At 30.7% G+C, this 25,312-nt stretch overlaps 19 non-coding genes across 19 annotated transcripts; all 19 read left to right on the forward strand.

Annotated features, from left to right (window-relative positions):
• The first annotated feature begins 636 nt into the window (after window positions 1-636).
• On the forward strand, window positions 637-710 carry TRNAT-AGU (transfer RNA threonine (anticodon AGU)). Its single transcript has one exon. It is a non-coding gene; the product is annotated as a tRNA-Thr (tRNA).
• Window positions 711-1,564: 854 nt separating this feature from the next.
• TRNAT-CGU (transfer RNA threonine (anticodon CGU)) lies at window positions 1,565-1,638 on the forward strand. Its single transcript has one exon. It is a non-coding gene; the product is annotated as a tRNA-Thr (tRNA).
• Window positions 1,639-2,822: 1,184 nt separating this feature from the next.
• TRNAT-AGU (transfer RNA threonine (anticodon AGU)) lies at window positions 2,823-2,896 on the forward strand. The gene has a single exon. It is a non-coding gene; the product is annotated as a tRNA-Thr (tRNA).
• Window positions 2,897-5,009: 2,113 nt separating this feature from the next.
• TRNAT-AGU (transfer RNA threonine (anticodon AGU)) lies at window positions 5,010-5,083 on the forward strand. The gene has a single exon. It is a non-coding gene; the product is annotated as a tRNA-Thr (tRNA).
• An 855-nt stretch (window positions 5,084-5,938) lies between these two features.
• TRNAT-UGU (transfer RNA threonine (anticodon UGU)) lies at window positions 5,939-6,012 on the forward strand. Its single transcript has one exon. It is a non-coding gene; the product is annotated as a tRNA-Thr (tRNA).
• Window positions 6,013-7,194: 1,182 nt separating this feature from the next.
• TRNAT-AGU (transfer RNA threonine (anticodon AGU)) lies at window positions 7,195-7,268 on the forward strand. Its single transcript has one exon. It is a non-coding gene; the product is annotated as a tRNA-Thr (tRNA).
• Window positions 7,269-8,122: 854 nt separating this feature from the next.
• On the forward strand, window positions 8,123-8,196 carry TRNAT-CGU (transfer RNA threonine (anticodon CGU)). Its single transcript has one exon. It is a non-coding gene; the product is annotated as a tRNA-Thr (tRNA).
• A 1,184-nt stretch (window positions 8,197-9,380) lies between these two features.
• Window positions 9,381-9,454, forward strand: TRNAT-AGU (transfer RNA threonine (anticodon AGU)). The gene has a single exon. It is a non-coding gene; the product is annotated as a tRNA-Thr (tRNA).
• A 2,113-nt stretch (window positions 9,455-11,567) lies between these two features.
• On the forward strand, window positions 11,568-11,641 carry TRNAT-AGU (transfer RNA threonine (anticodon AGU)). Its single transcript has one exon. It is a non-coding gene; the product is annotated as a tRNA-Thr (tRNA).
• An 855-nt stretch (window positions 11,642-12,496) lies between these two features.
• TRNAT-UGU (transfer RNA threonine (anticodon UGU)) lies at window positions 12,497-12,570 on the forward strand. Its single transcript has one exon. It is a non-coding gene; the product is annotated as a tRNA-Thr (tRNA).
• A 1,182-nt stretch (window positions 12,571-13,752) lies between these two features.
• Window positions 13,753-13,826, forward strand: TRNAT-AGU (transfer RNA threonine (anticodon AGU)). The gene has a single exon. It is a non-coding gene; the product is annotated as a tRNA-Thr (tRNA).
• Window positions 13,827-16,868: 3,042 nt separating this feature from the next.
• TRNAT-UGU (transfer RNA threonine (anticodon UGU)) lies at window positions 16,869-16,942 on the forward strand. Its single transcript has one exon. It is a non-coding gene; the product is annotated as a tRNA-Thr (tRNA).
• A 1,181-nt stretch (window positions 16,943-18,123) lies between these two features.
• Window positions 18,124-18,197, forward strand: TRNAT-AGU (transfer RNA threonine (anticodon AGU)). Its single transcript has one exon. It is a non-coding gene; the product is annotated as a tRNA-Thr (tRNA).
• Window positions 18,198-19,050: 853 nt separating this feature from the next.
• TRNAT-CGU (transfer RNA threonine (anticodon CGU)) lies at window positions 19,051-19,124 on the forward strand. Its single transcript has one exon. It is a non-coding gene; the product is annotated as a tRNA-Thr (tRNA).
• Window positions 19,125-20,308: 1,184 nt separating this feature from the next.
• TRNAT-AGU (transfer RNA threonine (anticodon AGU)) lies at window positions 20,309-20,382 on the forward strand. Its single transcript has one exon. It is a non-coding gene; the product is annotated as a tRNA-Thr (tRNA).
• Window positions 20,383-21,236: 854 nt separating this feature from the next.
• TRNAT-CGU (transfer RNA threonine (anticodon CGU)) lies at window positions 21,237-21,310 on the forward strand. The gene has a single exon. It is a non-coding gene; the product is annotated as a tRNA-Thr (tRNA).
• Window positions 21,311-22,493: 1,183 nt separating this feature from the next.
• TRNAT-AGU (transfer RNA threonine (anticodon AGU)) lies at window positions 22,494-22,567 on the forward strand. Its single transcript has one exon. It is a non-coding gene; the product is annotated as a tRNA-Thr (tRNA).
• An 853-nt stretch (window positions 22,568-23,420) lies between these two features.
• Window positions 23,421-23,494, forward strand: TRNAT-CGU (transfer RNA threonine (anticodon CGU)). The gene has a single exon. It is a non-coding gene; the product is annotated as a tRNA-Thr (tRNA).
• Window positions 23,495-24,678: 1,184 nt separating this feature from the next.
• On the forward strand, window positions 24,679-24,752 carry TRNAT-AGU (transfer RNA threonine (anticodon AGU)). Its single transcript has one exon. It is a non-coding gene; the product is annotated as a tRNA-Thr (tRNA).
• Window positions 24,753-25,312: the final 560 nt, after the last annotated feature.

The following is a 25,312-nucleotide window of genomic DNA, read 5'->3' on the forward strand; positions in this document are numbered from 1 at the left end:
TTGTGTATCATAAAAAAGCAAACATTAATCCATTGTAGGATGCTTTTAAAGAGAATGCTATAATAACTGCTACAAAAAAATAATATAAGAGAGTGACTTTGCCAAACCATTTTAAGAAAAACAGTCCTATAATTTTTAAATGAATGTAGAGAAGAAAACATATACTGTATTTTTTTTCTTTATTTTTACCTTTTAAAGAATCGATTAAGCATCGGCCTTTTTAAGGATCTCAAAAAATGTTACCATAAAACATACATGAGATATATCATTTTTCATTATATGACACTTTGGAGCAGGTGGTGCTGTGGCTTAGCTGGTTAACACGCCTGTCTAGTATACAGGAGATCCTGCAATCGAATCTTGGCAGTGACTTTTGTTTGGTTAATTTTCATCACCTTATTATGTAGTTTGTTGTTGATTCATGACAATATGAGATGTGAAAACTTTAGCAGTCTTCTTTCTGGCTTACTTGGTGGACAATGTTCTATGTTTCTAGATAAAGTCTACATCTGACAAACACAAAATAATGCAATATTTCCTTTCTTGAATATAAGCTATATTTTAGCAATAAAATGATGCTAAGGTAAACATCAGATATTTCCATAAAATAGCATGTAGAAAAGCTTCCTTCTATGTGGTGATGTGGCTTAGTTGGTTAAAGCGCCTGTCTAGTAAACAGGAGATCCTGAGTTCAAATCTCAGCAGTGCCTTTGTTTGATTCATTTTCATCTACTAAGTATGTAGTTTGTTGTTGATTCATTACAATATGAGACGTGACAACTGTAGTAGCTTTCACCTAGGCTTACTTGATGAACAATGTACTACATTTCTAGAAAAAGTCCATATCAGAAAAACACAAAATAATGCTATATTCCCATTCTTGAGTATAAGCTATTTTTTTTTAAATAAACTGATGCTAAGGTAAACATCAGAAATTTCCAGAAAATAGCATTTATTATGCTTGAGCAAGCTCCATGATTAATATCGTGTGCAGTCAAAGGAGAATCATGCAGGGAAGTTTATAAAATGTCAGTTACAAGTACATTTTCTTAGATAAATAGAGAGAGAGTAATTTTTATCATAACAGCTGGGAGAACAATTGAAAATTAAACAATATTTAGTTCCATAACATCCAAAATTGTGTTAACAAAGTGTTTCCAAAACTGCTTTGCTTTTCTTGAAAAAGCTTAAAGATAAAATGCTAAAAATTGTTCTATCTTTTTAAGATACTTTTTAATTTTACTTCATGTTTTTACTATGTGAGCATCAGAAAATACTGGCACTAATTCTCATGTAGGATTCCTTTAAAGAGAAATCCATAATAACTGCTACAAAATAGTATACTAGAAAGTCACTTGGCAAAACATTGTAAGAAATAAGGGCCTGTATTTCACAAAAGAAAGGAGAGAATAAAAGCATATTTATTTAGTCACTTATTCATTCAAAATTGCCAACCATTTTAAACTTTGATAAAATACATTTCTCAAAAAGCATTTCAAATATTTTTACCAAAAATTATACTTTACATATATTGTTTTTCAATATTAAACAGGGGCTTTTATATGGTGCTGTGGCCTAGTTGGTTAAAGTACCTGTCTCGTAAACAGGAGATCCTGAGTTCAAATCTCAGCAGTACCTTTTATTTGCTTGTCATATCTTAGCATGTAGTGTATTGTTGATGCTCAAGAAATAAGACATGTGATTCCTTGAGCAACTTTCACCCCAGTTTACTTGGTCAGCAATACAGTTCATTTCTAGATGCAGTCCATATTAGAAGACAATAAAACATGTTCCTGTTTTGATATAAGCCATACAGTGGAATTAAATGTATGCTGTTAGACATGAGAGTTTTCTAGAGAATACTTTGCATTCTGTTTAAACAACCTCCAGAATAATAATGGAGTTTAGTAAAAGGAGAAGTCCATAGGAAGTGTGAAAATATCTAAAGCAAAGTATGTTTACCAAGATAATTTGGGAAAGAGTAATTTTAGTCCTAGAGGTTAGGAGAATTATTTAAAAATGAATCAATATTTAGTTCCATAACATTTGCAAAATTCTGTTAGGAAAGTATTTCCAGAAAAAAAAGCTTCATGTCTCTTGAACAAGCTTCAAGAAAAAAAGCTAACATTAGATCTATATTTAGAAGATAGAGATCTTCATTTGAATTACAAGTTTATTTTTTCTGTTTGTGTATCATAAAAAAGCAAACATTAATCCATTGTAGGATGCTTTTAAAGAGAATGCTATAATAACTGCTACAAAAAAATAATATAAGAGAGTGACTTTGCCAAACCATTTTAAGAAAAACAGTCCTATAATTTTTAAATGAATGTAGAGAAGAAAACATATACTGTATTTTTTTTCTTTATTTTTACCTTTTAAAGAATCGATTAAGCATCGGCCTTTTTAAGGATCTCAAAAAATGTTACCATAAAACATACATGAGATATATCATTTTTCATTATATGACACTTTGGAGCAGGTGGTGCTGTGGCTTAGCTGGTTAACATGCCTGTCTAGTATACAGGAGATCCTGCAATCGAATCTTGGCAGTGACTTTTGTTTGGTTAATTTTCATCACCTTATTATGTAGTTTGTTGTTGATTCAAGATAATATGAGATGTGAAAACTTTAGCAGTCTTCTTTCTGGCTTACTTGGTGGACAATGTTCTATGTTTCTAGATAAAGTCTGCATCTGACAAACACAAAATAATGCAATATTTCCTTTCTTGAATATAAGCTATATTTTAGCATTAAAATGATGCTAAGGTAAACATCAGATATTTCCATAAAATAGCAAGTAAAAAAGTTTCTTTCCATGTGGTGCTGTGGCTTGGTTGGTTAAAGCGCCTGTCTAGTAAACAGGAGATCCTGAGTTCAAATCTCAGCAGTGCCTTTGTTTGATTCATTTTCATCTACTAAGTATGTAGTTTGTTGTTGATTCATTACAATATGAGACGTGACAACTGTAGTAGCTTTCACCCAGGCTTACTTGATGAACAATGTACTACATTTCTAGAAAATGTCCATATCAGAAAAACACAAAATAATGCTATATTCCCTTTCTTGAGTATAAGCTATTTTTTTTTTAAACAAACTGATGCTAAGGTAAACATCAGAAATTTCCAGAAAATAGCATTTATTATGCTTGAGCAAGCTCCATGATTAATATCGTGTGCAGTCAAAGGAGAATCATGCAGGGAAGTTTATAAAATGTCAGTTACAAGTACATTTTCTAAGATAAATAGAGAGAGAGTAATTTTTATCATAACAGCTGGGAGAACAATTGAAATTTAAACAATATTTAGTTCCATAACATCCAAAATTGTGTTAACAAAGTGTTTCCAAAACTGCTTTGCTTTTCTTGAAAAAGCTTAAAGATAAAATGCTAAAAATTGTTCTATCTTTTTAAGATACTTTTTAATTTTACTTCATGTTTTTACTATGTGAGCATCAGAAAATACTGGCACTAATTCTCATGTAGGATTCCTTTAAAGAGAAATCCATAATAACTGCTACAAAATAGTATACTAGAAAGTCACTTGGCAATACATTGTAAGAAATAAGGGCCTGTATTTCACAAAAGAAAGGAGAGAATAAAAACATATTTATTTAGTCACTTATTCATTCAAAATTGCCAACCATTTTAAACTTTGATAAAATACATTTCTCAAAAAGCATTTCAAATATTTTTACCAAAAATTATACTTTACATATATTGTTTTTCAATATTAAACAGGGGCTTTTATATGGTGCTGTGGCCTAGTTGGTTAAAGTACCTGTCTCATAAACAGGAGATCCTGAGTTCAAATCTCAGCAGTACCTTTTATTTGCTTGTCATATCTTAGCATGTAGTGTATTGTTGATGCTCAAGAAATAAGACATGTGATTCCTTGAGCAACTTTCACCCCAGTTTACTTGGTCAGCAATACAGTTCATTTCTAGATGCAGTCCATATTAGAAGACAATAAAACATGTTCCTGTTTTGATATAAGCCATACAGTGGAATTAAATGTATGCTGTTAGACATGAGAGTTTTCTAGAGAATACTTTGCATTCTGTTTAAACAACCTCCAGAATAATAATGGAGTTTAGTAAAAGGAGAAGTCCATAGGAAGTGTGAAAATATCTAAAACAAAGTATGTTTACCAAGATAATTTGGGAAAGAGTAATTTTAGTCCTAGAGACTAGGAGAATTATTTAAAAATGAATCAATATTTAGTTCCATAACATTTGCAAAATTATGTTAGGAAAGTATTTCCAGAAAAAAAAGCTTCATGTCTCTTGAACAAGCTTCAAGAAAAAAAGCTAACATTAGATCTATATTTAGAAGATAGAGATCTTCATTTGAATTACAAGTTTATTTTTTCTGTTTGTGTATCATAAAAAAGCAAACATTAATCCATTGTAGGATGCTTTTAAAGAGAATTTTATAATAACTGCTACAAAAAAATAATATAAGAGAGTGACTTTGCCAAACCATTTTAAGAAAAACAGTCCTATAATTTTTAAATGAATGTAGAGAAGAAAACATATACTGTATTTTTTTTCTTTATTTTTACCTTTTAAAGAATCGATTAAGCATCGGCCTTTTTAAGGATCTCAAAAAATGTTACCATAAAACATACATGAGATATATCATTTTTCATTATATGACACTTTGGAGCAGGTGGTGCTGTGGCTTAGCTGGTTAACACGCCTGTCTAGTAAACAGGAGATCCTGCAATTGAATCTTGGCAGTGACTTTTGTTTGGTTAATTTTCATCACCTTATTATGTAGTTTGTTGTTGATTCATGACAATATGAGATGTGAAAACTTTAGCAGTCTTCTTTCTGGCTTACTTGGTGGACAATGTTCTATGTTTCTAGATAAAGTCTACATCTGACAAACACAAAATAATGCAATATTTCCTTTCTTGAATATAAGCTATATTTTAGCATTAAAATGATGCTAAGGTAAACATCAGTTATTTCCATAAAATAGCATGTAAAAAAGCTTCTTTCCATGTGGTGCTGTGGCTTAGTTGGTTAAAGCGCCTGTCTAGTAAACAGGAGATCCTGAGTTCAAATCTCAGCAGTGTCTTTGTTTGATTCATTTTCATCTACTAAGTATGTAGTTTGTTGTTGATTCATTACAATATGAGACGTGACAACTGTTGTAGCTTTCACCCAGGCTTACTTGATGAACAATGTACTACATTTCTAGAAAATGTCCATATCAGAAAAACACAAAATAATGCTATATTCCCATTCTTGAGTATAAGCTATTTTTTTTTTAAATAAACTGATGCTAAGGTAAACATCAGAAATTTCCAGAAAATAGCATTTATTATGCTTGAGCAAGCTCCATGATTAATATCGTGTGCAGTCAAAGGAGAATCATGCAGGGAAGTTTATAAAATGTCAGTTACAAGTACATTTTCTAAGATAAATAGAGAGAGAGTAATTTTTATCATAACAGCTGGGAGAACAATTGAAAATTAAACAATATTTAGTTCCATAACATCCAAAATTGTGTTAACAAAGTGTTTCCAAAACTGCTTTGCTTTTCTTGAAAAAGCTTAAAGATAAAATGCTAAAAATTGTTCTATCTTTTTAAGATACTTTTTAATTTTACTTCATGTTTTTACTATGTGAGCATCAGAAAATACTGGCACTAATTCTCATGTAGGATTCCTTTAAAGAGAAATCCTTAATAACTGCTACAAAATAGTATACTAGAAAGTCACTTGGCAATACATTGTAAGAAATAAGGGCCTGTATTTCACAAAAGAAAGGAGAGAATAAAAACATATTTATTTAGTCACTTATTCATTCAAAATTGCCAACCGTTTTAAACTTTGATAAAATACATGTCTCAAAAAGCATTTCAAATATTTTTACCAAAAATTATACTTTACATATATTGTTTTTCAATATTAAACAGGGGCTTTTATATGGTGCTGTGGCCTAGTTGGTTAAAGTGCCTGTCTTGTAAACAGGAGATCCTGAGTTCAAATCTCAGCAGTACCTTTTATTTGCTTGTCATATCTTAGCATGTAGTGTATTGTTGATGCTCAAGAAATAAGACGTGATTCCATTAGCAACTTTCACCCCAGTTCACTTGGTCAGCAATACAGTTCATTTCTAGATGCAGTCCATATTAGAAGACAATAAAACATGTTCCTGTTTTGATATAAGCCATACAGTGGAATTAAATGTATGCTGTTAGACATGAGAGTTTTCTAGAGAATACTTTGCATTCTGTTTAAACAACCTCCAGAATAATAATGGAGTTTAGTAAAAGGAGAAGTCCATAGGAAGTGTGAAAATATCTAAAGCAAAGTATGTTTACCAAGATAATTTGGGAAAGAGTAATTTTAGTCCTAGAGGCTAGGAGAATTATTTAAAAATGAATCAATATTTAGTTCCATAACATTTGCAAAATTCTGTTAGGAAAGTATTTCCAGAAAAAAAAGCTTCAAGTCTCTTGAACAAGCTTCAAGAAAAAAAGCTAACATTAGATCTATATTTAGAAGATAGAGATCTTCATTTGAATTACAAGTTTATTTTTTCTGTTTGTGTATCATAAAAAAGCAAACATTAATCCATTGTAGGATGCTTTTAAAGAGAATGCTATAATAACTGCTACAAAAAAATAATATAAGAGAGTGACTTTGCCAAACCATTTTAAGAAAAACAGTCCTATAATTTTTAAATGAATGTAGAGAAGAAAACATATACTGTATTTTTTTTCTTTATTTTTACCTTTTAAAGAATCGATTAAGCATCGGCCTTTTTAAGGATCTCAAAAAATGTTACCATAAAACATACATGAGATATATCATTTTTCATTATATGACACTTTGGAGCAGGTGGTGCTGTGGCTTAGCTGGTTAACACGCCTGTCTAGTATACAGGAGATCCTGCAATCGAATCTTGGCAGTGACTTTTGTTTGGTTAATTTTCATCACCTTATTATGTAGTTTGTTGTTGATTCATGACAATATGAGATGTGAAAACTTTAGCAGTCTTCTTTCTGGCTTACTTGGTGGACAATGTTCTATGTTTCTAGATAAAGTCTACATCTGACAAACACAAAATAATGCAATATTTCCTTTCTTGAATATAAGCTATATTTTAGCAATAAAATGATGCTAAGGTAAACATCAGATATTTCCATAAAATAGCATGTAGAAAAGCTTCCTTCCATGTGGTGCTGTGGCTTAGTTGGTTAAAGCGCCTGTCTAGTAAACAGGAGATCCTGAGTTCAAATCTCAGCAGTGCCTTTGTTTGATTCATTTTCATCTACTAAGTATGTAGTTTGTTGTTGATTCATTACAATATGAGACGTGACAACTGTAGTAGCTTTCACCTAGGCTTACTTGATGAACAATGTACTACATTTCTAGAAAAAGTCCATATCAGAAAAACACAAAATAATGCTATATTCCCATTCTTGAGTATAAGCTATTTTTTTTTAAATAAACTGATGCTAAGGTAAACATCAGAAATTTCCAGAAAATAGCATTTATTATGCTTGAGCAAGCTCCATGATTAATATCGTGTGCAGTCAAAGGAGAATCATGCAGGGAAGTTTATAAAATGTCAGTTACAAGTACATTTTCTTAGATAAATAGAGAGAGAGTAATTTTTATCATAACAGCTGGGAGAACAATTGAAAATTAAACAATATTTAGTTCCATAACATCCAAAATTGTGTTAACAAAGTGTTTCCAAAACTGCTTTGCTTTTCTTGAAAAAGCTTAAAGATAAAATGCTAAAAATTGTTCTATCTTTTTAAGATACTTTTTAATTTTACTTCATGTTTTTACTATGTGAGCATCAGAAAATACTGGCACTAATTCTCATGTAGGATTCCTTTAAAGAGAAATCCATAATAACTGCTACAAAATAGTATACTAGAAAGTCACTTGGCAAAACATTGTAAGAAATAAGGGCCTGTATTTCACAAAAGAAAGGAGAGAATAAAAGCATATTTATTTAGTCACTTATTCATTCAAAATTGCCAACCATTTTAAACTTTGATAAAATACATTTCTCAAAAAGCATTTCAAATATTTTTACCAAAAATTATACTTTACATATATTGTTTTTCAATATTAAACAGGGGCTTTTATATGGTGCTGTGGCCTAGTTGGTTAAAGTACCTGTCTCGTAAACAGGAGATCCTGAGTTCAAATCTCAGCAGTACCTTTTATTTGCTTGTCATATCTTAGCATGTAGTGTATTGTTGATGCTCAAGAAATAAGACATGTGATTCCTTGAGCAACTTTCACCCCAGTTTACTTGGTCAGCAATACAGTTCATTTCTAGATGCAGTCCATATTAGAAGACAATAAAACATGTTCCTGTTTTGATATAAGCCATACAGTGGAATTAAATGTATGCTGTTAGACATGAGAGTTTTCTAGAGAATACTTTGCATTCTGTTTAAACAACCTCCAGAATAATAATGGAGTTTAGTAAAAGGAGAAGTCCATAGGAAGTGTGAAAATATCTAAAGCAAAGTATGTTTACCAAGATAATTTGGGAAAGAGTAATTTTAGTCCTAGAGGTTAGGAGAATTATTTAAAAATGAATCAATATTTAGTTCCATAACATTTGCAAAATTCTGTTAGGAAAGTATTTCCAGAAAAAAAAGCTTCATGTCTCTTGAACAAGCTTCAAGAAAAAAAGCTAACATTAGATCTATATTTAGAAGATAGAGATCTTCATTTGAATTACAAGTTTATTTTTTCTGTTTGTGTATCATAAAAAAGCAAACATTAATCCATTGTAGGATGCTTTTAAAGAGAATGCTATAATAACTGCTACAAAAAAATAATATAAGAGAGTGACTTTGCCAAACCATTTTAAGAAAAACAGTCCTATAATTTTTAAATGAATGTAGAGAAGAAAACATATACTGTATTTTTTTTCTTTATTTTTACCTTTTAAAGAATCGATTAAGCATCGGCCTTTTTAAGGATCTCAAAAAATGTTACCATAAAACATACATGAGATATATCATTTTTCATTATATGACACTTTGGAGCAGGTGGTGCTGTGGCTTAGCTGGTTAACATGCCTGTCTAGTATACAGGAGATCCTGCAATCGAATCTTGGCAGTGACTTTTGTTTGGTTAATTTTCATCACCTTATTATGTAGTTTGTTGTTGATTCAAGATAATATGAGATGTGAAAACTTTAGCAGTCTTCTTTCTGGCTTACTTGGTGGACAATGTTCTATGTTTCTAGATAAAGTCTGCATCTGACAAACACAAAATAATGCAATATTTCCTTTCTTGAATATAAGCTATATTTTAGCATTAAAATGATGCTAAGGTAAACATCAGATATTTCCATAAAATAGCAAGTAAAAAAGTTTCTTTCCATGTGGTGCTGTGGCTTGGTTGGTTAAAGCGCCTGTCTAGTAAACAGGAGATCCTGAGTTCAAATCTCAGCAGTGCCTTTGTTTGATTCATTTTCATCTACTAAGTATGTAGTTTGTTGTTGATTCATTACAATATGAGACGTGACAACTGTAGTAGCTTTCACCCAGGCTTACTTGATGAACAATGTACTACATTTCTAGAAAATGTCCATATCAGAAAAACACAAAATAATGCTATATTCCCTTTCTTGAGTATAAGCTATTTTTTTTTTAAACAAACTGATGCTAAGGTAAACATCAGAAATTTCCAGAAAATAGCATTTATTATGCTTGAGCAAGCTCCATGATTAATATCGTGTGCAGTCAAAGGAGAATCATGCAGGGAAGTTTATAAAATGTCAGTTACAAGTACATTTTCTTAGATAAATAGAGAGAGAGTAATTTTTATCATAACAGCTGGGAGAACAATTGAAATTTAAACAATATTTAGTTCCATAACATCCAAAATTGTGTTAACAAAGTGTTTCCAAAACTGCTTTGCTTTTCTTGAAAAAGCTTAAAGATAAAATGCTAAAAATTGTTCTATCTTTTTAAGATACTTTTTAATTTTACTTCATGTTTTTACTATGTGAGCATCAGAAAATACTGGCACTAATTCTCATGTAGGATTCCTTTAAAGAGAAATCCATAATAACTGCTACAAAATAGTATACTAGAAAGTCACTTGGCAATACATTGTAAGAAATAAGGGCCTGTATTTCACAAAAGAAAGGAGAGAATAAAAACATATTTATTTAGTCACTTATTCATTCAAAATTGCCAACCATTTTAAACTTTGATAAAATACATGTCTCAAAAAGCATTTCAAATATTTTTACCAAAAATTATACTTTACATATATTGTTTTTCAATATTAAACAGGGGCTTTTATATGGTGCTGTGGCCTAGTTGGTTAAAGTACCTGTCTCATAAGCAGGAGATCCTGAGTTCAAATCTCAGCAGTACCTTTTATTTGCTTGTCATATCTTAGCATGTAGTGTATTGTTGATGCTCAAGAAATAAGACATGTGATTCCTTGAGCAACTTTCACCCCAGTTTACTTGGTCAGCAATACAGTTCATTTCTAGATGCAGTCCATATTAGAAGACAATAAAACATGTTCCTGTTTTGATATAAGCCATACAGTGGAATTAAATGTATGCTGTTAGACATGAGAGTTTTCTAGAGAATACTTTGCATTCTGTTTAAACAACCTCCAGAATAATAATGGAGTTTAGTAAAAGGAGAAGTCCATAGGAAGTGTGAAAATATCTAAAACAAAGTATGTTTACCAAGATAATTTGGGAAAGAGTAATTTTAGTCCTAGAGACTAGGAGAATTATTTAAAAATGAATCAATATTTAGTTCCATAACATTTGCAAAATTATGTTAGGAAAGTATTTCCAGAAAAAAAAGCTTCATGTCTCTTGAACAAGCTTCAAGAAAAAAAGCTAACATTAGATCTATATTTAGAAGATAGAGATCTTCATTTGAATTACAAGTTTATTTTTTCTGTTTGTGTATCATAAAAAAGCAAACATTAATCCATTGTAGGATGCTTTTAAAGAGAATTTTATAATAACTGCTACAAAAAAATAATATAAGAGAGTGACTTTGCCAAACCATTTTAAGAAAAACAGTCCTATAATTTTTAAATGAATGTAGAGAAGAAAACATATACTGTATTTTTTTTCTTTATTTTTACCTTTTAAAGAATCGATTAAGCATCGGCCTTTTTAAGGATCTCAAAAAATGTTACCATAAAACATACATGAGATATATCATTTTTCATTATATGACACTTTGGAGCAGGTGGTGCTGTGGCTTAGCTGGTTAACACGCCTGTCTAGTAAACAGGAGATCCTGCAATTGAATCTTGGCAGTGACTTTTGTTTGGTTAATTTTCATCACCTTATTATGTAGTTTGTTGTTGATTCATGACAATATGAGATGTGAAAACTTTAGCAGTCTTCTTTCTGGCTTACTTGGTGGACAATGTTCTATGTTTCTAGATAAAGTCTACATCTGACAAACACAAAATAATGCAATATTTCCTTTCTTGAATATAAGCTATATTTTAGCATTAAAATGATGCTAAGGTAAACATCAGATATTTCCATAAAATAGCATGTAAAAAAGCTTCTTTCCATGTGGTGCTGTGGCTTAGTTGGTTAAAGCGCCTGTCTAGTAAACAGGAGATCCTGAGTTCAAATCTCAGCAGTGTCTTTGTTTGATTCATTTTCATCTACTAAGTATGTAGTTTGTTGTTGATTCATTACAATATGAGACGTGACAACTGTTGTAGCTTTCACCCAGGCTTACTTGATGAACAATGTACTACATTTCTAGAAAATGTCCATATCAGAAAAACACAAAATAATGCTATATTCCCATTCTTGAGTATAAGCTATTTTTTTTTTAAATAAACTGATGCTAAGGTAAACATCAGAAATTTCCAGAAAATAGCATTTATTATGCTTGAGCAAGCTCCATGATTAATATCGTGTGCAGTCAAAGGAGAATCATGCAGGGAAGTTTATAAAATGTCAGTTACAAGTACATTTTCTAAGATAAATAGAGAGAGAGTAATTTTTATCATAACAGCTGGGAGAACAATTGAAAATTAAACAATATTTAGTTCCATAACATCCAAAATTGTGTTAACAAAGTGTTTCCAAAACTGCTTTGCTTTTCTTGAAAAAGCTTAAAGATAAAATGCTAAAAATTGTTCTATCTTTTTAAGATACTTTTTAATTTTACTTCATGTTTTTACTATGTGAGCATCAGAAAATACTGGCACTAATTCTCATGTAGGATTCCTTTAAAGAGAAATCCTTAATAACTGCTACAAAATAGTATACTAGAAAGTCACTTGGCAATACATTGTAAGAAATAAGGGCCTGTATTTCACAAAAGAAAGGAGAGAATAAAAACATATTTATTTAGTCACTTATTCATTCAAAATTGCCAACCGTTTTAAACTTTGATAAAATACATGTCTCAAAAAGCATTTCAAATATTTTTACCAAAAATTATACTTTACATATATTGTTTTTCAATATTAAACAGGGGCTTTTATATGGTGCTGTGGCCTAGTTGGTTAAAGTGCCTGTCTTGTAAACAGGAGATCCTGAGTTCAAATCTCAGCAGTACCTTTTATTTGCTTGTCATATCTTAGCATGTAGTGTATTGTTGATGCTCAAGAAATAAGACGTGATTCCATTAGCAACTTTCACCCCAGTTCACTTGGTCAGCAATACAGTTCATTTCTAGATGCAGTCCATATTAGAAGACAATAAAACATGTACCTGTTTTGATATAAGCCATACAGTGGAATTAAATGTATGCTGTTAGACATGAGAGTTTTCTAGAGAATACTTTGCATTCTGTTTAAACAACCTCCAGAATAATAATGGAGTTTAGTAAATGGAGAAGTCCTTAGGAAGTGTGAAAATATCTAAAGCAAAGTATGTTTACCAAGATAATTTGGGAAAGAGTAATTTTAGTCCTAGAGGCTAGGAGAATTATTTAAAAATGAATCAATATTTAGTTCCATAACATTTGCAAAATTCTGTTAGGAAAGTATTTCCAGAAAAAAAAGCTTCAAGTCTCTTGAACAAGCTTCAAGAAAAAGAGCTAACATTAGATCTATATTTAGAAGATAGAGATCTTCATTTGAATTACAAGTTTATTTTTTCTGTTTGTGTATCATAAAAAAGCAAACATTAATCCATTGTAGGATGCTTTTAAAGAGAATGCTATAATAACTGCTACAAAAAAATAATATAAGAGAGTGACTTTGCCAAACCATTTTAAGAAAAACAGTCCTATAATTTTTAAATGAATGTAGAGAAGAAAACATATACTGTATTTTTTTTCTTTATTTTTACCTTTTAAAGAATCGATTAAGCATCGGCCTTTTTAAGGATCTCAAAAAATGTTACCATAAAACATACATGAGATATATCATTTTTCATTATATGACACTTTGGAGCAGGTGGTGCTGTGGCTTAGCTGGTTAACATGCCTGTCTAGTATACAGGAGATCCTGCAATCGAATCTTGGCAGTGACTTTTGTTTGGTTAATTTTCATCACCTTATTATGTAGTTTGTTGTTGATTCAAGATAATATGAGATGTGAAAACTTTAGCAGTCTTCTTTCTGGCTTACTTGGTGGACAATGTTCTATGTTTCTAGATAAAGTCTGCATCTGACAAACACAAAATAATGCAATATTTCCTTTCTTGAATATAAGCTATATTTTAGCATTAAAATGATGCTAAGGTAAACATCAGATATTTCCATAAAATAGCAAGTAAAAAAGTTTCTTTCCATGTGGTGCTGTGGCTTGGTTGGTTAAAGCGCCTGTCTAGTAAACAGGAGATCCTGAGTTCAAATCTCAGCAGTGCCTTTGTTTGATTCATTTTCATCTACTAAGTATGTAGTTTGTTGTTGATTCATTACAATATGAGACGTGACAACTGTAGTAGCTTTCACCCAGGCTTACTTGATGAACAATGTACTACATTTCTAGAAAATGTCCATATCAGAAAAACACAAAATAATGCTATATTCCCTTTCTTGAGTATAAGCTATTTTTTTTTTAAACAAACTGATGCTAAGGTAAACATCAGAAATTTCCAGAAAATAGCATTTATTATGCTTGAGCAAGCTCCATGATTAATATCGTGTGCAGTCAAAGGAGAATCATGCAGGGAAGTTTATAAAATGTCAGTTACAAGTACATTTTCTAAGATAAATAGAGAGAGAGTAATTTTTATCATAACAGCTGGGAGAACAATTGAAATTTAAACAATATTTAGTTCCATAACATCCAAAATTGTGTTAACAAAGTGTTTCCAAAACTGCTTTGCTTTTCTTGAAAAAGCTTAAAGATAAAATGCTAAAAATTGTTCTATCTTTTTAAGATACTTTTTAATTTTACTTCATGTTTTTACTATGTGAGCATCAGAAAATACTGGCACTAATTCTCATGTAGGATTCCTTTAAAGAGAAATCCATAATAACTGCTACAAAATAGTATACTAGAAAGTCACTTGGCAATACATTGTAAGAAATAAGGGCCTGTATTTCACAAAAGAAAGGAGAGAATAAAAACATATTTATTTAGTCACTTATTCATTCAAAATTGCCAACCATTTTAAACTTTGATAAAATACATTTCTCAAAAAGCATTTCAAATATTTTTACCAAAAATTATACTTTACATATATTGTTTTTCAATATTAAACAGGGGCTTTTATATGGTGCTGTGGCCTAGTTGGTTAAAGTACCTGTCTCATAAACAGGAGATCCTGAGTTCAAATCTCAGCAGTACCTTTTATTTGCTTGTCATATCTTAGCATGTAGTGTATTGTTGATGCTCAAGAAATAAGACATGTGATTCCTTGAGCAACTTTCACCCCAGTTTACTTGGTCAGCAATACAGTTCATTTCTAGATGCAGTCCATATTAGAAGACAATAAAACATGTTCCTGTTTTGATATAAGCCATACAGTGGAATTAAATGTATGCTGTTAGACATGAGAGTTTTCTAGAGAATACTTTGCATTCTGTTTAAACAACCTCCAGAATAATAATGGAGTTTAGTAAAAGGAGAAGTCCATAGGAAGTGTGAAAATATCTAAAACAAAGTATGTTTACCAAGATAATTTGGGAAAGAGTAATTTTAGTCCTAGAGACTAGGAGAATTATTTAAAAATGAATCAATATTTAGTTCCATAACATTTGCAAAATTATGTTAGGAAAGTATTTCCAGAAAAAAAAGCTTCATGTCTCTTGAACAAGCTTCAAGAAAAAAAGCTAACATTAGATCTATATTTAGAAGATAGAGATCTTCATTTGAATTACAAGTTTATTTTTTCTGTTTGTGTATCATAAAAAAGCAAACATTAATCCATTGTAGGATGCTTTTAAAGAGAATTTTATAATAACTGCTACAAAAAAATAATATAAGAGAGTGACTTTGCCAAACCATTTTAAGAAAAACAGTCCTATAATTTTTAAATGAATGTAGAGAAGAAAACATATACTGTATTTTTTTTCTTTATTTTTACCTTTTAAAGAATCGATTAAGCATCGGCCTTTTTAAGGATCTCAAAAAATGTTACCATAAAACATACATGAGATATATCATTTTTCATTATATGACACTTTGGAGCAGGTGGTGCTGTGGCTTAGCTGGTTAACACGCCTGTCTAGTAAACAGGAGATCCTGCAATTGAATCTTGGCAGTGACTTTTGTTTGGTTAATTTTCATCACCTTATTATGTAGTTTGTTGTTGATTCATGACAATATGAGATGTGAAAACTTTAGCAGTCTTCTTTCTGGCTTACTTGGTGGACAATGTTCTATGTTTCTAGATAAAGTCTACATCTGACAAACACAAAATAATGCAATATTTCCTTTCTTGAATATAAGCTATATTTTAGCATTAAAATGATGCTAAGGTAAACATCAGATATTTCCATAAAATAGCATGTAAAAAAGCTTCTTTCCATGTGGTGCTGTGGCTTTGTTGGTTGAAGCGCCTGTCTAGTAAACAGGAGATCCTGAGTTCAAATCTCAGCAGTGTCTTTGTTTGATTCATTTTCATCTACTAAGTATGTAGTTTGTTGTTGATTCATTACAATATGAGACGTGACAACTGTTGTAGCTTTCACCCAGGCTTACTTGATGAACAATGTACTACATTTCTAGAAAATGTCCATATCAGAAAAACACAAAATAATGCTATATTCCCATTCTTGAGTATAAGCTATTTTTTTTTTAAATAAACTGATGCTAAGGTAAACATCAGAAATTTCCAGAAAATAGCATTTATTATGCTTGAGCAAGCTCCATGATTAATATCGTGTGCAGTCAAAGGAGAATCATGCAGGGAAGTTTATAAAATGTCAGTTACAAGTACATTTTCTAAGATAAATAGAGAGAGAGTAATTTTTATCATAACAGCTGGGAGAACAATTGAAAATTAAACAATATTTAGTTCCATAACATCCAAAATTGTGTTAACAAAGTGTTTCCAAAACTGCTTTGCTTTTCTTGAAAAAGCTTAAAGATAAAATGCTAAAAATTGTTCTATCTTTTTAAGATACTTTTTAATTTTACTTCATGTTTTTACTATGTGAGCATCAGAAAATACTGGCACTAATTCTCATGTAGGATTCCTTTAAAGAGAAATCCTTAATAACTGCTACAAAATAGTATACTAGAAAGTCACTTGGCAATACATTGTAAGAAATAAGGGCCTGTATTTCACAAAAGAAAGGAGAGAATAAAAACATATTTATTTAGTCACTTATTCATTCAAAATTGCCAACCGTTTTAAACTTTGATAAAATACATGTCTCAAAAAGCATTTCAAATATTTTTACCAAAAATTATACTTTACATATATTGTTTTTCAATATTAAACAGGGGCTTTTATATGGTGCTGTGGCCTAGTTGGTTAAAGTGCCTGTCTTGTAAACAGGAGATCCTGAGTTCAAATCTCAGCAGTACCTTTTATTTGCTTGTCATATCTTAGCATGTAGTGTATTGTTGATGCTCAAGAAATAAGACGTGATTCCATTAGCAACTTTCACCCCAGTTCACTTGGTCAGCAATACAGTTCATTTCTAGATGCAGTCCATATTAGAAGACAATAAAACATGTACCTGTTTTGATATAAGCCATACAGTGGAATTAAATGTATGCTGTTAGACATGAGAGTTTTCTAGAGAATACTTTGCATTCTGTTTAAACAACCTCCAGAATAATAATGGAGTTTAGTAAATGGAGAAGTCCTTAGGAAGTGTGAAAATATCTAAAGCAAAGTATGTTTACCAAGATAATTTGGGAAAGAGTAATTTTAGTCCTAGAGGCTAGGAGAATTATTTAAAAATGAATCAATATTTAGTTCCATAACATTTGCAAAATTCTGTTAGGAAAGTATTTCCAGAAAAAAAAGCTTCAAGTCTCTTGAACAAGCTTCAAGAAAAAGAGCTAACATTAGATCTATATTTAGAAGATAGAGATCTTCATTTGAATTACAAGTTTATTTTTTCTGTTTGTGTATCATAAAAAAGCAAACATTAATCCATTGTAGGATGCTTTTAAAGAGAATGCTATAATAACTGCTACAAAAAAATAATATAAGAGAGTGACTTTGCCAAACCATTTTAAGAAAAACAGTCCTATAATTTTTAAATGAATGTAGAGAAGAAAACATATACTGTATTTTTTTTCTTTATTTTTACATTTTAAAGAATCGATTAAGCATTGGCCTTTTTAAGGATCTCAAAAAATGTTACCATAAAACATACATGAGATATATAATTTTTCATTATATGACACTTTGGAGCAGGTGGTGCTGTGGCTTAGCTGGTTAACACGCCTGTCTAGTATACAGGAGATCCTGCAATCGAATCTTGGCAGTGACTTTTGTTTGGTTAATTTTCATCACCTTATTATGTAGTTTGTTGTTGATTCATGACAATATGAGATGTGAAAACTTTAGCAGTCTTCTTTCTGGCTTACTTGGTGGACAATGTTCTATGTTTCTAGATAAAGTCTACATCTGACAAACACAAAATAATGCAATATTTCCTTTCTTGAATATAAGCTATATTTTAGCATAAAATGATGCTAAGGTAAACATCAGATATTTCCATAAAATAGCATGTAGAAAAGCTTCCTTCCATGTGGTGCTGTGGCTTAGTTGGTTAAAGTGCCTGTCTAGTAAACAGGAGATCCTGAGTTCAAATCTCAGCAGTGCCTTTGTTTGATTCATTTTCATCTACTAAGTATGTAGTTTGTTGTTGATTCATTACAATATGAGACGTGACAACTGTAGTAGCTTTCACCCAGGCTTACTTGATGAACAATGTACTACATTTCTAGAAAATGTCCATATCAGAAAAACACAAAATAATGCTATATTCCCATTCTTGAGTATAAGCTATTTTTTTTTAAATAAACTGATGCTAAGGTAAACATCAGAAATTTCCAGAAAATAGCATTTATTATGCTTGAGCAAGCTCCATGATTAATATCGTGTGCAGTCAAAGGAGAATCATGCAGGGAAGTTTATAAAATGTCAGTTACAAGTACATTTTCTTAGATAAATAGAGAGAGAGTAAATTTTATCATAACAGCTGGGAGAACAATTGAAAATTAAACAATATTTAGTTCCATAACATCCAAAATTGTGTTAACAAAGTGTTTCCAAAACTGCTTTGCTTTTCTTGAAAAAGCTTAAAGATAAAATGCTAAAAATTGTTCTATCTTTTTAAGATACTTTTTAATTTTACTTCATGTTTTTACTATGTGAGCATCAGAAAATACTGGCACTAATTCTCATGTAGGATTCCTTTAAAGAGAAATCCATAATAACTGCTACAAAATAGTATACTAGAAAGTCACTTGGCAAAACATTGTAAGAAATAAGGGCCTGTATTTCACAAAAGAAAGGAGAGAATAAAAGCATATTTATTTAGTCACTTATTCATTCAAAATTGCCAACCATTTTAAACTTTGATAAAATACATGTGTCAAAAAGCATTTCAAATATTTTTACCAAAAATTATACTTTACATATATTTTTTTTAATATTAAACAGGGGCTTCTATATGGTGCTGTGGCTTAGTTGGTTAAAGTGCCTGTCTCGTAAACAGGAGATCCTGAGTTCAAATCTCAGCAGTACCTTTTATTTGCTTGTCATATCTTAGCATGTAGTGTATTGTTAATGCTCAAGAAATAAGACATGTGATTCCTTGAGCAACTTTCACCCCAGTTCACTTGGTCAGCAATACAGTTCATTTCTAGATGCAGTCCATATTAGAAGACAATAAAACATGTTCCTGTTTTGATATAAGCCATACAGTGGAATTAAATGTATGCTGTTAGACATGAGAGTTTTCTAGAGAATACTTTGCATTCTGTTTAAACAACCTCCAGAATAATAATGGAGTTTAGTAAAAGGAGAAGTCCATAGGAAGTGTGAAAATATCTAAAGCAAAGTATGTTTACCAAGATATTTTGGGAAAGAGTAATTTTAGTCCTAGAGGCTAGGAGAATTATTTAAAAATGAATCAATATTTAGTTCCATAACATTTGCAAAATTCTGTTAGGAAAGTATTTCCAGAAAAAAAAGCTTCAAGTCTCTTGAACAAGCTTCAAGAAAAAAAGCTAACATTAGATCTATATTTAGAAGATAGAGATCTTCATTTGAATTACAAGTTTATTTTTTCTGTTTGTGTATCATAAAAAAGCAAACATTAATCCATTGTAGGATGCTTTTAAAGAGAATGCTATAATAACTGCTACAAAAAAATAATATAAGAGAGTGACTTTGCCAAACCATTTTAAGAAAAACAGTCCTATAATTTTTAAATGAATGTAGAGAAGAAAACATATACTGTATTTTTTTTCTTTATTTTTACCTTTTAAAGAATCGATTAAGCATCGGCCTTTTTAAGGATCTCAAAAAATGTTACCATAAAACATACATGAGATATATCATTTTTCATTATATGACACTTTGGAGCAGGTGGTGCTGTGGCTTAGCTGGTTAACACGCCTGTCTAGTATACAGGAGATCCTGCAATCGAATCTTGGCAGTGACTTTTGTTTGGTTAATTTTCATCACCTTATTATGTAGTTTGTTGTTCATTCAAGATAATATGAAATGTGAAAACTTTAGCAGTCTTCTTTCTGGCTTACTTGGTGGACAATGTTCTATGTTTCTAGATAAAGTCTACATCTGACAAACACAAAATAATGCAATATTTCCTTTCTTGAATATAAGCTATATTTTAGCAATAAAATGATGCTAAGGTAAACATCAGATATTTCCATAAAATAGCATGTAGAAAAGCTTTTTTCCATGTGGTGCTGTGGCTTAGTTGGTTAAAGTGCCTGTCTAGTAAACAGGAGATCCTGAGTTCAAATCTCAGCAGTGCCTTTGTTTGATTCATTTTCATCTACTAAGTATGTAGTTTGTTGTTGATTCATTACAATATGAGACGTGACAACTGTAGTAGCTTTCAACCAGGCTTACTTGATGAACAATGTACTACATTTCTTGAAAATGTCCATATCAGAAAAACACAAAATAATGCTATATTCCCTTTCTTGAGTATAAGCTATTTTTTTTTTAAATAAACTGATGCTAAGGTAAACATCAGAAATTTCCAGAAAATAGCATTTATTATGCTTGAGCAAGCTCCATGATTAATATCGTGTGCAGTCAAAGGAGAATCATGCAGGGAAGTTTATAAAATGTCAGTTACATGTACATTTTCTTAGATAAATAGAGAGAGAGTAATTTTTATCATAACAGCTGGGAGAACAATTGAAAATTAAACAATATTTAGTTCCATAACATCCAAAATTGTGTTAACAAAGTGTTTCCAAAACTGCTTTGCTTTTCTTGAAAAAGCTTAAAGATAAAATGCTAAAAATTGTTCTATCTTTTTAAGATACTTTTTAATTTTACTTCATGTTTTTACTATGTGAGCATCAGAAAATACTGGCACTAATTCTCATGTAGGATTCCTTTAAAGAGAAATCCATAATAACTGCTTCAAAATAGTATACTAGAAAGTCACTTGGCAATACATTGTAAGAAATAAGGGCCTGTATTTCACAAAAGAAAGTAAAGAATAAAAGCATATTTATTTAGTCACTTATTCATTCAAAATTGCCAACCATTTTAAACTTTGATAAAATACATGTCTCAAAAAGCATTTCAAATATTTTTACCAAAAATTATACTTTACATATATTTTTTTTAATATTAAACAGGGGCTTCTATATGGTGCTGTGGCTTAGTTGGTTAAAGTGCCTGTCTCGTAAACAGGAGATCCTGAGTTCAAATCTCAGCAGTACCTTTTATTTGCTTGTCATATCTTTGCATGTAGTGTATTGTTGATGCTCAAGAAATAAGACATGTGATTCCATGAGCAACTTTCACCCCAGTTCACTTGGTCAGCAATATAGTTCATTTCTAGATGCAGTCCATATTAGAAGACAATAAAACATGTTCCTGTTTTGATATAAGCCATACAGTGGAATTAAATGTATGCTGTTAGACATGAGAGTTTTCTAGAGAATACTTTGCATTCTGTTTAAACAACCTCCAGAATAATAATGGAGTTTAGTAAAAGGAGAAGTCCATAGGAAGTGTGAAAATATCTAAAGCAAAGTATGTTTACCAAGATAATTTGGGAAAGAGTAATTTTAGTCCTAGAGGCTAGGAGAATTATTTAAAAATGAATCAATATTTAGTTCCATAACATTTGCAAAATTCTGTTAGGAAAGTATTTCCAGAAAAAAAAGCTTCAAGTCTCTTGAACAAGCTTCAAGAAAAAGAGCTAACATTAGATCTATATTTAGAAGATAGAGATCTTCATTTGAATTACAAGTTTATTTTTTCTGTTTGTGTATCATAAAAAAGCAAACATTAATCCATTGTAGGATGCTTTTAAAGAGAATGCTATAATAACTGCTACAAAAAAATAATATAAGAGAGTGACTTTGCCAAACCATTTTAAGAAAAACAGTCCTATAATTTTTAAATGAATGTAGAGAAGAAAACATATACTGTATTTTTTTTCTTTATTTTTACATTTTAAAGAATCGATTAAGCATTGGCCTTTTTAAGGATCTCAAAAAATGTTACCATAAAACATACATGAGATATATAATTTTTCATTATATGACACTTTGGAGCAGGTGGTGCTGTGGCTTAGCTGGTTAACACGCCTGTCTAGTATACAGGAGATCCTGCAATCGAATCTTGGCAGTGACTTTTGTTTGGTTAATTTTCATCACCTTATTATGTAGTTTGTTGTTGATTCATGACAATATGAGATGTGAAAACTTTAGCAGTCTTCTTTCTGGCTTACTTGGTGGACAATGTTCTATGTTTCTAGATAAAGTCTACATCTGACAAACACAAAATAATGCAATATTTCCTTTCTTGAATATAAGCTATATTTTAGCATAAAATGATGCTAAGGTAAACATCAGATATTTCCATAAAATAGCATGTAGAAAAGCTTCCTTCCATGTGGTGCTGTGGCTTAGTTGGTTAAAGTGCCTGTCTAGTAAACAGGAGATCCTGAGTTCAAATCTCAGCAGTGCCTTTGTTTGATTCATTTTCATCTACTAAGTATGTAGTTTGTTGTTGATTCATTACAATATGAGACGTGACAACTGTAGTAGCTTTCACCCAGGCTTACTTGATGAACAATGTACTACATTTCTAGAAAATGTCCATATCAGAAAAACACAAAATAATGCTATATTCCCATTCTTGAGTATAAGCTATTTTTTTTTAAATAAACTGATGCTAAGGTAAACATCAGAAATTTCCAGAAAATAGCATTTATTATGCTTGAGCAAGCTCCATGATTAATATCGTGTGCAGTCAAAGGAGAATCATGCAGGGAAGTTTATAAAATGTCAGTTACAAGTACATTTTCTTAGATAAATAGAGAGAGAGTAAATTTTATCATAACAGCTGGGAGAACAATTGAAAATTAAACAATATTTAGTTCCATAACATCCAAAATTGTGTTAACAAAGTGTTTCCAAAACTGCTTTGCTTTTCTTGAAAAAGCTTAAAGATAAAATGCTAAAAATTGTTCTATCTTTTTAAGATACTTTTTAATTTTACTTCATGTTTTTACTATGTGAGCATCAGAAAATACTGGCACTAATTCTCATGTAGGATTCCTTTAAAGAGAAATCCATAATAACTGCTACAAAATAGTATACTAGAAAGTCACTTGGCAAAACATTGTAAGAAATAAGGGCCTGTATTTCACAAAAGAAAGGAGAGAATAAAAGCATATTTATTTAGTCACTTATTCATTCAAAATTGCCAACCATTTTAAACTTTGATAAAATACATGTGTCAAAAAGCATTTCAAATATTTTTACCAAAAATTATACTTTACATATATTTTTTTTAATATTAAACAGGGGCTTCTATATGGTGCTGTGGCTTAGTTGGTTAAAGTGCCTGTCTCGTAAACAGGAGATCCTGAGTTCAAATCTCAGCAGTACCTTTTATTTGCTTGTCATATCTTAGCATGTAGTGTATTGTTAATGCTCAAGAAATAAGACATGTGATTCCTTGAGCAACTTTCACCCCAGTTCACTTGGTCAGCAATACAGTTCATTTCTAGATGCAGTCCATATTAGAAGACAATAAAACATGTTCCTGTTTTGATATAAGCCATACAGTGGAATTAAATGTATGCTGTTAGACATGAGAGTTTTCTAGAGAATACTTTGCATTCTGTTTAAACAACCTCCAGAATAATAATGGAGTTTAGTAAAAGGAGAAGTCCATAGGAAGTGTGAAAATATCTAAAGCAAAGTATGTTTACCAAGATATTTTGGGAAAGAGTAATTTTAGTCCTAGAGGCTAGGAGAATTATTTAAAAATGAATCAATATTTAGTTCCATAACATTTGCAAAATTCTGTTAGGAAAGTATTTCCAGAAAAAAAAGCTTCAAGTCTCTTGAACAAGCTTCAAGAAAAAAAGCTAACATTAGATCTATATTTAGAAGATAGAGATCTTCATTTGAATTACAAGTTTATTTTTTCTGTTTGTGTATCATAAAAAAGCAAACATTAATCCATTGTAGGATGCTTTTAAAGAGAATGCTATAATAACTGCTACAAAAAAATAATATAAGAGAGTGACTTTGCCAAACCATTTTAAGAAAAACAGTCCTATAATTTTTAAATGAATGTAGAGAAGAAAACATATACTGTATTTTTTTTCTTTATTTTTACCTTTTAAAGAATCGATTAAGCATCGGCCTTTTTAAGGATCTCAAAAAATGTTACCATAAAACATACATGAGATATATCATTTTTCATTATATGACACTTTGGAGCAGGTGGTGCTGTGGCTTAGCTGGTTAACACGCCTGTCTAGTATACAGGAGATCCTGCAATCGAATCTTGGCAGTGACTTTTGTTTGGTTAATTTTCATCACCTTATTATGTAGTTTGTTGTTCATTCAAGATAATATGAAATGTGAAAACTTTAGCAGTCTTCTTTCTGGCTTACTTGGTGGACAATGTTCTATGTTTCTAGATAAAGTCTACATCTGACAAACACAAAATAATGCAATATTTCCTTTCTTGAATATAAGCTATATTTTAGCAATAAAATGATGCTAAGGTAAACATCAGATATTTCCATAAAATAGCATGTAGAAAAGCTTTTTTCCATGTGGTGCTGTGGCTTAGTTGGTTAAAGTGCCTGTCTAGTAAACAGGAGATCCTGAGTTCAAATCTCAGCAGTGCCTTTGTTTGATTCATTTTCATCTACTAAGTATGTAGTTTGTTGTTGATTCATTACAATATGAGACGTGACAACTGTAGTAGCTTTCAACCAGGCTTACTTGATGAACAATGTACTACATTTCTTGAAAATGTCCATATCAGAAAAACACAAAATAATGCTATATTCCCTTTCTTGAGTATAAGCTATTTTTTTTTTAAATAAACTGATGCTAAGGTAAACATCAGAAATTTCCAGAAAATAGCATTTATTATGCTTGAGCAAGCTCCATGATTAATATCGTGTGCAGTCAAAGGAGAATCATGCAGGGAAGTTTATAAAATGTCAGTTACATGTACATTTTCTTAGATAAATAGAGAGAGAGTAATTTTTATCATAACAGCTGGGAGAACAATTGAAAATTAAACAATATTTAGTTCCATAACATCCAAAATTGTGTTAACAAAGTGTTTCCAAAACTGCTTTGCTTTTCTTGAAAAAGCTTAAAGATAAAATGCTAAAAATTGTTCTATCTTTTTAAGATACTTTTTAATTTTACTTCATGTTTTTACTATGTGAGCATCA

The sequence above is a fragment of the Taudactylus pleione genome, unplaced genomic scaffold (assembly GCF_031769625.1).
Source record: "Taudactylus pleione unplaced genomic scaffold, aTauple2 ptg000100l, whole genome shotgun sequence".
Taxonomy (NCBI): Eukaryota; Metazoa; Chordata; class Amphibia; order Anura; family Myobatrachidae; genus Taudactylus; species Taudactylus pleione.